General features: G+C 31.3%; 1 protein-coding gene across 1 annotated transcript in view; it reads right to left on the reverse strand.

The window, feature by feature from the left end:
- Positions 1-4,898, reverse strand: part of LOC134260768 (kinase D-interacting substrate of 220 kDa B-like) — a 38,500-nt gene extending 33,602 nt beyond the window's left edge. Inside the window, exon 1 of the mRNA XM_062743314.1 lies at positions 4,865-4,898. The gene's annotated coding sequence lies outside the window, so the exon portion shown is untranslated. The remainder of the gene's footprint in view (positions 1-4,864) is intronic.
- Positions 4,899-11,071: the final 6,173 nt, after the last annotated feature.

An 11,071-nucleotide genomic window follows, 5' to 3' on the forward strand; every position in this document is an offset into this window, starting at 1 on the left:
AAACGTTTTTAGAGATAGAACAATCCTTTAGACTATATCAGGCCAGTCAGAACAATGACACTCCCCCCCCCCCCCCAAACCCCCCACCCCCACCCCCAAAATATTGCCAAAAAATATACGATTAAAAACTAAAATGTACCTACTTTATGTATTTCCACTTTATTCATTTCAAGACATTTTCTTTGCTTGTGCACCCTCCCAACCGATTTCCACCCCCTATAGAAACCCCAAATGCTTCTTTGGACCATGTGTAATTTTATGGATTTGATAAGTCCATGAATTTTACTTTAATTTATTTTGTTACATTATGGCAGACAATATATAAATGGTTTTTATATGTTTGTAACTGTGGTGATTTAATTTCAAATTAAACATTTTATTCAGTCGTACAAAATTAGATGAGGTATCCTTATTAATCCACAGGAATGTGTATGACAATGCAATATGCTGTAATATTTGATGCTGTATGTACTTGCTTTCTTTATGCTTATTCTTAATAATACTGAAACCCTAAAATTTTGAATGGAATTTTTTCTTTTGTTTATCTTCTTCATCTGTCAGGATTGTTATTTTGCTGCAGTAGTTGAAGCGCTACAAAGACACAAAAAATTTTACGACGAAGACTTCAATTTTACCACACTTTCTTTTTTTAATTTGATAAAAATATTTTTCTAAGTAATTGAATCAAATTTATTCATAAAATATTTCTGTAATGTAATAGAAAAATAAGATTTTCGCTGCTTAAATAATTTTGTATAATGGGGGGGGGGGGGTTGCTCTTAGTTGAAAGATTTTTTGTGAAAGGGCTACTGCATCGAATATATTTTATTAACGAACTTTGAACACAATTTGGTGTTTCAAATGGATTAATTGAAAAAAATCTTTCATTATTTGCAAAGCTTCAGATACAGTAGTAGTTTTAATTAAAAGTGATCACATGCATTTTGTCAAAAACTTCTATTTCCCGAGCAAAAAGACATTTCAGCAAATTTTATTAATTTTTTTGTGATGAAATTAACTCAAATTTAATTTTAAATCTCCTTCCCCTTCCTAACACACATACAAAGTACATTAACTTTAATTGATGCAATAAATTTTGTTGTGTGTGTTTTTTTAAAGGGTTTATCTGCAAGAGAAACTATATGAGACACACATTATTTCAATATTTCAAGGAAAATTTAAGAAAAACCTCGTGAAAACTTTTTTATGTTCCTTAGTTTGTGTAACCTTGCCAAGGAGACTGAGCTCGTTTTTTGCACAGGGCAGGCGAAATAAGAACAATTGTGTTAGAATGAATAAATGTCATTTATTTGAAAATGACGAATAACATATATACAAAACAGGGGGTCATTTATAAACATGTAATAATCATAATAATACATGTGGTGATGAACACAATCATGACCCCCTATAATACTACATATGAAAATAGATATTTATACAAATCAACAGATAGGGGGCCACATGACTAGAGATATTATGTATCACATGTACCAAAAATACCTGACATGCCCCCTACTGTAAACACATATGTAAAAAATAGGAACATCAATAAACTGCCTGCCCACAAAAAAGGTGGGTAGGTACAAAACTTAGGCCAAACTTAGGCCCAGTGAGTAAGCACTAAAACAAAACCTGCTATCATAGGGGGTAGAAGGGGTGGAAGGTGGGTACAAATTTCACTGCACCAAATTTGTGTGGCTTCTATCAAAATTCAATGAATGCAGCATGGCAAATTGCTAAATTATGATTGGCTAAAAAGCAAAATTTTCGGGTTAGGTTAAAACTAGGCCACAAGATGTTAACACCCATAAGACAGATTAGGGTAAAATAAGTGAAACTGAATAAACACTGCACATGTCACATAAAAGTTATTATTTACAATAATCACTAATTTAAATCCCTGTGATATTGGAGAATGGAAAATGCATGTCTTAAGACTTGTCTTAAGATTTCTTATACTTAAAATAGTTTTGTGAAACAGCAATGACAAATCTTATGATCGTAAGATCTTAGGACAAATCTTACGATAGTTTTGTAAAACGCGGCCCAGATTATTGTAATCGTGTATGAATCTGAGAAAGCTGAGTAGATCAGGAATCTGCATCATTTTTCCAGGAAAGTCAAATGTACATCACTCATTATTTATTCAAATTCGATATACATTAGGCATGTTAGGGCACATTCTTTTTTCTTTTTTTTTCGGAGGGGGGTGTTAAAACAGCCATATAGAAAAAATACATTTTCGATGCGAGTCCCGATTCCAAAGAGCCTGACTGAAACATTAAAGTGATCCAAGTGTTCCTCATTTCCTACTTATAAATGTCGCAGAAGTATGTTGTTTATTGAAAACCATAATATCAAATGCCATTGCATTATTAACCCAAACGCAAAGGCGATTTATAATTTCTACACTTTGAGATGTTCTGTTGCAACCACTATTGAAATAACGACCACTATTGAAATAATTATATCAATAGTGGTTGAGAGTGGATTTCAATAGCAAACATTGTTAGTAACCACTATTGAAATAACGACCACTATTGAAATAATTATATCAATAGTGGTTAAGAGTACATTTCAATAACAAACATAGATAGTAGAAGTAACCACTATTGAAATACGATCACTGTTGAAATAATTATATGATTATTGGTTGAGATTACATTTCAATAACAAACATAAGTAAAAACCACTACTGAAATACTACCACTATTGAAATAATTATTTCAATAGTGGTCGTATTTCAATAGTGGTTATTATTGCAGCCCGGAGGACCGGGCTGCTCTATACATATAAGTTTAAGTGTTGGTGTATGGGGATTGGGTTGGGAGTAGTTATGTAGAATTAAAGGTTTTCTAAACATTGAAAAGATTGTTAATCAGAATGTTCTTTCCGCTTATAAATTACGAGATACATAATATATTTACTTCCATAAAGTGAATCTGTGAAAATATATATGGTTTTTCATATTTTATACGTAGAGTTGCTTATCATTTACTATCAAAAGAACGACAGGTCCCTTTTTTTAGAATATCGAATTTTACTTCTCGGATAAAAACGTATTCTGCACAGTTCGTGTTTCATATTCTTAAATTGAAGATCAATATATTTTTAAATATAAATGATGCGTGTGTCAAACTTCAATTTATATTTTATGCAGCCAACATTACTTGAAGAATTGATCAAGTTTAAAATGGTATAGTTTTTGATTGATTTTTCTCCGACCACAAGTTTTTTAAAATATTTGCGACTATCGTCTCCATCGATTAGACGCATGCCTTTTTACACATATCGAAGCGGTTTGTTGATCAAGACTCATTTTCCTTGTTTACTTTATATATTTCCCGGGCGACAATTGATGGTTACATCAATATTTTCTTGTCTATGTTTGTTATTGGAATGCACTCTCAACCACTATTGATATTATTATTTCAATAGTGGTTACTTACTTTGTTTTTAATTGAAATGCACTCTCAACCACTATTTCAATAGTGGTTGCAACAGTACTCCCCTTTATTTAAAGTCCGAAGTCTGAAGTCTGTTGTCCACTGCACTCTATTTTGCAAATGCCCAACACTACACGAAAAAAAAAATTGTCTGCCATGTTCTAGTTCATCACTGCTATCCCCTACAACTGCAATATAAGCCGCAGACATTGACAGTTAAGGTTATGTCTCTTTAGCGGTCTGACGAGTAGAAAGACGTACACCGTACATTGCCATAGCCTATGGAATTATCCAATTTTACGTAATTTTCATGCGCCAATAGAAAAATAACATGAAATATACAAATCATTAAAACATTACTGTGATGTCATGCCTTTAATATTCTTGCTGTCTAATAATTTACCCTTAGCCGTCCGATAATGATAATTACCAGTCCGATAATATTTTATCGGATGGCAGTGATAACAAAATCGGACGGCAGTGATAACAAAATCGGACGGTTATTAAAAAACAAAAAGAAGAATGAAATAAAGATTAAACATGCCAAGAGAACAAAAAATGTTAGGAAAAAATTAAGGGAAAGCAATCGCAAGGAAATCAAGTTACTTTCAAATAGCAAATTCTTGAATTTTTTTTAAACCTTCCTATATATTAATGTTTTGATACAGGACTTTGAATAAGCGAATTTAAATCCATTTCTGAAAAAGAATCGGCAAATCTCATAGTTTTATAAGGTTTTCTCCCCGATGGCCGCACATTAAAAGCTTGAGAATTTCCATTATATACTGTAAACTAAAACTTCAGATTAAAAATCGGCATTAAAAGTATTTCTTTTTTCCCCATGATGATGGTACATGTAACAGTATCACCAAAATATATGACTATCAATGTCAATATATGCAAATAACTAATTTAAAAAATTCAAAATTAAAAACAAAACTTCACCAACACTGTCCTGCACAGCTAAACGACTGCCATTGAATGAATAAAATGAAACAAGAGTTCACTCACTGTTTTTTTACTGTGTCATTTCTTTTATCAACTTATTAGACGGATAGAAAACAATGGATGCCTGAAATCCCAGTGTGTTATTATCGGACTCCTACAGGTAACTTTTGGACATTTAAATGCATGGCAATGATTTAAGGAAGATATATGCCTCATACTATTCTATATGTAAATTTATCAGATTGTTTCCGGCCCTAACAGGCCTTAAACAGTCTGATAATTTTACATATATAGCAGTATTCTGCATATACCCATTACATACATTATTAACAAACAGAAAATGTACATATGATAATACAAGGAAAAAATAACTCGAATTCTAAGACCAGGAAAGAAATAATGCACCTCAACCACGAGTTTTAAGTGTGCAAGCTTAAGTAACAAAATTGAAGGGTTTATTTACTTACATCAAGATTTCCTGTGATTTTTCAACGAAGCCACCTTATGCACCCGTGAAATTGATTTGAATGCCATTTTGTGAAGAGACAAAATAGAAAAAAAAATTAACGCTATGCATTTAAAAGAGACATTTGCAGTCAAGAATAGTTCACATAACACGAAAAAATTAGTCTCGTTCAACCAGACACTCGGCTGTCTCCGTAAATCTCCGACCTGCTGGTCGGACATTTACGGAGACAGCCGAGTGTCTGGTTGAACGAGACTAGAAAAAAAATTCTATGTGACTTCTTCTACAGTTTTGACGATTGTGTTTATATTGTATTACATTATAAAAGAAATGAATGGTGTACGGCCATGTTAAGCGATTTTTTGGGAGTTGAACTATGTTCAATCTCCCATGGCCATCACGTATTTAACATGCGCAGTAATTTGTGTTGATTACATAGAGACGAAAGCGAGGCTACTGTGTCAGCTGATTTACTCAGCTGATATTCAACAGAAAACATACATATACATCCGCGACAAATAGTTCATTTTATTTTCTCCTGAATTAATCTAATTTCCATAATGTAAGTAAGTGTAGTGATAAAGTAATCTTATTTTGAATATTAGAATTCGTTCAAAGTACATATGTAAAACTAAATCATAAAGAACCATGAAAGTTGTTCGTAATGGAACTCATTTTTAGTGTAGCGTCATACACTGAAAGAGATACGAACGACAACTCTACATACTGACGGCAAACGTTAAATTTAGTCATATTCAAACTTTTCATGAACATTTTCTTGGTTTAATTGAATTCGTTAATGCATAAAAACTTTAGCATGTTTAGGAAACATGCGTATTTATCACTTTATCAGCAGTATCACCTGCCAAAAGCGGTAAAACCAGTACTCTGTTATAAATATTAAAACCAAAAACGGACACCGACGTTTTCTTAAAATCGCGATTAAAAACAACAAAATGAAGTATATATTTTTAATAAAAGAAAAACCATTAACATACCAGATAATTTGTACGCACACAAACTCTCGCATATACCACTGTTTTTATGTTTTGTCAATAAATATTTGTTTTTAACTTGGTATTGCTCTTTTCTTCAAATATTAAAAAAGTTCTGACGTACTCCATGTATAATTCGTGCAATTGAAATACATTTTTATTCACAGAGAAGTTTTATACAACAAACCTGTTAGCTCTTAAAAGGATGCTGTGTTAAAATCCACATTTATCAATATTGATATTATTCCTGCTAAACTGAACTTTTCATAACACATGGGTAAAGGTGCAAAGGAAAAATATATTACAAATTTGAAGACTGTGAGCAGTGATATAAATGATCAACCGCGTCTAATATGAATATAATATAATTGCAAGTGTGCATGTTTTGCAATGGGAAACCCAAATATGTGTAGGATGAAAAAGTAATAGAAGCACAACGGCAATATGTAATAAAGATTCTATGAAAATTTTGTTCAGTGGTGTTAAAGGAGTTGCGGATAAGAGATGGGTATACCTAAAGTGTAACAAGCAGATGGACAGAAATCACGATTAATAAATTCCCTCCCGCTTTTCAAGCAGGGGGTATAAAAAAGGACTAATGTAGGCAGGCAAGCAGTATGGCCCATGCATTTTTTTCCTATTCAATGTCTCTGAATGTCTTTCTCGATCAAGATTGTTCCAACTCAAAAAATGTGAAACAGTTAATAATGATTAATACATGTAATATTGTTCACTCACTTAACCTCCCGATCAAAGATTTTATTTACACCATGTTCAACTCCCATGAGTGCTTTCAGTACTTTGATCTTTCAAAGCGAACGATTTTACCCTTCAAGAATTGGGTGTAGTTTACTTTCATTCTGGTGAAGTCATACAGTTTGTTAATACCATTTGGGCGGAATGACTTTAATCTGTGATTCCTGATGATACTAAACAAGATTTTTCTCTCAATTTAGTGTATACGCTACAATTAATTTGCGTCACCAACTCTCGAACAACCCACATAACTATGTATTGCTTACGCCTTTGCTATTTATTTTTTCCCGATAATAAGTCCTAAAATATTTCAAAATTTATAATAGATCATAATTCATATGTTAAAACATCCCTGCTATATTATTTTTCTTTTATTATTCCTTACCAAGAATAGTTACGCCATCTTGATAGAATGAAACAATGTACGATTTACTGATTGTCGTAATTAATAAGCATAATTAATTCGTTCAATTATGTAAATCGCACTTCACCCGAGTACACCCGATAGACCGGAAATATTTTATAGCGGTCCGGATTTCTTTCTTTAATAGTGTTCTTAAGAATTTCCAATTCAACATGTAACTAAGTAGGTAAATATATAGTGTTTAGTAGTTTAATAGTAGTGCTAGTTGTTTTTGTTTCTCTTTTTCCTTTGTTCTTATGACTTTTTATCTTTTTTCTTTGTCCTGAGGAAGGGACAGGGCGTCCCGAAAATTTGACAATTTTTATTGTTCGTGTCGTTGGTCATTTTTAGTGCTTTATATATATTATATATATATATATATATATATATATATATATATATATATATATATATATATATATATATATATATATATATATATATATATATATATATATATATATATATATATCAGCTTGAATTAAGAGATACCACTAAGTCTGACACATTTGTTTCATTTGAGATTTTTTCCAAGTAGAGGACGTTAATCATTATCTGGCAGCAAAGCCTTATAATAAAGAATGAGTGCACTTAAGCTATGAGGGTTGGATCCAGATGTTTTGCGCAAAATAAGATTCCAAAATTCATTAAATTCATGTTTTATGGGTATTAAACAATGTCTTAAGAGTAGGTTTTGGTATATTATATTACATGAAAGTATTGAATAATGCCGAACGACACTAGCTTTTGAGACGGGGGTCCAACAGTTTTGTCTCATTTCTATTGTTATTCATATGCATACAAGTTTTCAACGACTTTGTTTACATCGAGCCGCAATTTTGCCATTTTTCTTATTTGCACAGAATATGTATTTTAACTTAAACTTATACATATCCAAAGGACAATGTTGGCCAAGTTGCGGCTCATATCTAATTTTCAAAAAAATGTTCCCAAACTTGGGTCGAGATAGCCACTAAATTAACCGGTCACTGAGCAGCAACGATTGATATTATAATCACCTTTCTCACGTGACCTGCTGTTTGATACGCTAACGCTTTCATTGAAAATTTCATAGTGTTAAAGTCTCTGTTGTGACATTATCTATCGTACTTCCAACTTCAAACTATGGGAGATTTTTGCGCAAATTTTAATAGGGTTTGAGGATAATATATCTCTGATTTATCTTTATGCTTCTCATTAGGGGTGTTTTGAAAGAATTCTGGTATTGACAGTGTCATTAGTAAGTACATGTATAGGCTTATGTCGCCTCTATATTATGGTCTGCACAGCGAGACATTTACCCCTTCCCTTAATATTAGAATCATTTAATAATTGTGCACCTTGAAATCATCAAATCAACACAATCTCTCTCTCTCTTCTCCATTTCAATTCGCAATGCGAAAAAATCATATGTGCTAATGTTTACATTCCACAACCATGCGGTTTAAATGCGGATACCTTAGAATCGAAAGTGGTCCCGTTCAAATTTCCGGAATTTAAGGCTTTTACATGTTCTTTTCAATTACATTTTCTGTAATTATAGAAATATGTATGACAAAAAATCCTAGAAATGAATATCAAAAGCATATGCTTGCACATTAATCATAGATTAAATAAGCGATATATTGTAATGTTAAGCTTAAAATGGGTAGCCGAAAAGGTTCCAAATGACGTACTTAAGTGCACTCATTCTTTGATGCCTTTAACTTTTCCATCTTAAATTTCCCTTACTTATGCAATGATATACATTTATCATATTCAAACGAAATCTATATTTCTCAGTTGATACTATAAGGAAGAGCATGTTCTAGGTATGAACGATTTCTCAAACGAACTAGGTTTTTGACAAACAAGTTGATGAAACAAGAGCATCAGATATGTGTCGTTTAAATTCATTTCTCATAAGTTCTTTGGTCGATAAAATGACCTTGTCAGCAAATACAATTAATCACAAAGTCAAATTCTGACAGTTTTTTTTTTCATACTGATTTTTGGGTATTTATTTATAATTATAATTTGGAAGACCGTGTTTGCTCCGCTCCTAGTTTGTACTGTTTAATGGACTTTGAGCTCTAAAATATTTCATTCTAGGGCTTAAAAAACGTAAATGGGAGTAATGAATATGCATTTCCTTTGTGTATACTAGTAAAGTAAGTATAACTGACTGTTGGTAACGAGCAGTGGTTTTAGTAGGTTTCTCGTATGAAGTAACATTGCTCAAAACACAGCAATTATGTGCTAATATTTTTTATAATAACGTGTGGTCCTTGTATTGATCAGAAAATGGCAGATTAATTCGTCAACGATTTAGTTTGTAAATAATTGTCTAACAATTAATAACAAAAACGTCAGTCAGCATTTGCCTAATGATAGATTTTTTTTGTCGACAAGGCCATTGTATCAACCATATAGGTTTCTTCACATCTGATAAAAACCTATGTCTCTGATGTTAGCATGGATTAAGTGATTAAGTATTCGGTGCATGCACTGAATGTTTTTAATATGACGATGGAAGCGTTTCATCTTAACAATTTCCTGGGATAAATATATGTTTGCGCTGTTCTGCTTTTTTAAAACATCTAGTGGGGAAAGGGTGACATCTGCATGACATTCCTTGCGAATATACTAATATTAAACTGCAGAGGATTAAGTGATGTACATGTAAAAAATCAAGAAATGTCTTTAAGCAAGATAAATACCTTGTAGAAAAAGGTGAAACTTTATATGAAATATTGTTGAAAATTAAGGATTTATTCATTTAAGAGATATCTAACTTAGTGGAAGTAGTTTTCTCTACAAATAACTATTGCTTACTTAAAGTCGCTTAATCCGAAATAGGCACATATTATCTTAAGCAATAGAAGTTCGTCATTACATAGAAAATATATAAAAATAAATTATGAGATTGATTTAATAGCTGATAACAACAATCCTTACAAGGAAAAACTTGATCAAAAACCTTATTGACAAACAGAAGTTCCTGACAGGAAGTTAAGATCTTATGTAAAGTCACCTTTTGAAAAAATAAATTTATCGGTTTTATCTTATTATGAAGTTAATTCAAACCCGAGTATATTTTATTCATAGAAGCCATAATATATCTTTTAAAAATTAAGGAATTAATTGAATATAATCCATTGTAATTTTGATATTAATAATAAAGGAAAATCAGATATTTATTTTAAAGGAAGTTTAGCAACGCAGGATAATATATTGTCCGTGTACAGGTATAAGTATACTTTTTGTGAAAAAAAATGCTCGGGTTTGTTCTTCATGGGATATACATGTAAGCGATAATTTTAGATGGTGGTTTCACGCGATATCAACAGAGGATTATTTATTGTGTGACCTAACAAAAATTATTTTTTTAACTTTTGAATTTTGATATCTTTTAAAGAAAAAAGACTTTAGGGATATAATTTGACAAAAGTTGAAACAATTTATGGACAATTATTTTTCAAGAAGAAAAACGAATATATTTTTTTTTTGCGATTAGAATCGGACCAAGCGGCTTTAAAGAACTGTGTTAACTTTCATATCATAGATGTCACGATTGGTAAACGTCACTTTTTATTAATCATATACATGAACCAAACTTTGATACAACTGCTTTCAGTAAATACTTTTTGGATTATACATTGTAGGTAATGATTCAAATTTAGTTTTTTTTTTAAATGGAAATACAAATAAAACTATATATTACGACCGGGATTCTTGAAGATTTTGGATACTCTTTTCAAAGAGATTTTTTTTGAAAAAAAAACTTTTGAAAATTACTTGAAAAGGTAAATTTCCACATCAAAATGGACTTGATATCTTTCTTATATCAAAATCACTTCTCATGTTAAGTTAAACAATATTTTCAAGATTATTGTACAGTTGTTAAAGGGGTTAAAGCAAAAAGATTTTGTAGAGGGAGTTAATTTAAGAAATTAATCATATATAAGAAATAAGATAAGAAATATGTAAACCTTATGACAGAAAAAACCAAATATACATATACAGAAGTGATGACATTAAATGATAATGTTGGTAATCTTATTAATTAACCTAT

Source organism: Saccostrea cucullata, unplaced genomic scaffold (genome assembly GCF_032062105.1).
Source record: "Saccostrea cucullata isolate Sc308-1 unplaced genomic scaffold, CSIRO_AGI_Scuc_v1 ctg1296, whole genome shotgun sequence".
Lineage (NCBI taxonomy): Eukaryota > Metazoa > Mollusca > Bivalvia > Ostreida > Ostreidae > Saccostrea > Saccostrea cuccullata.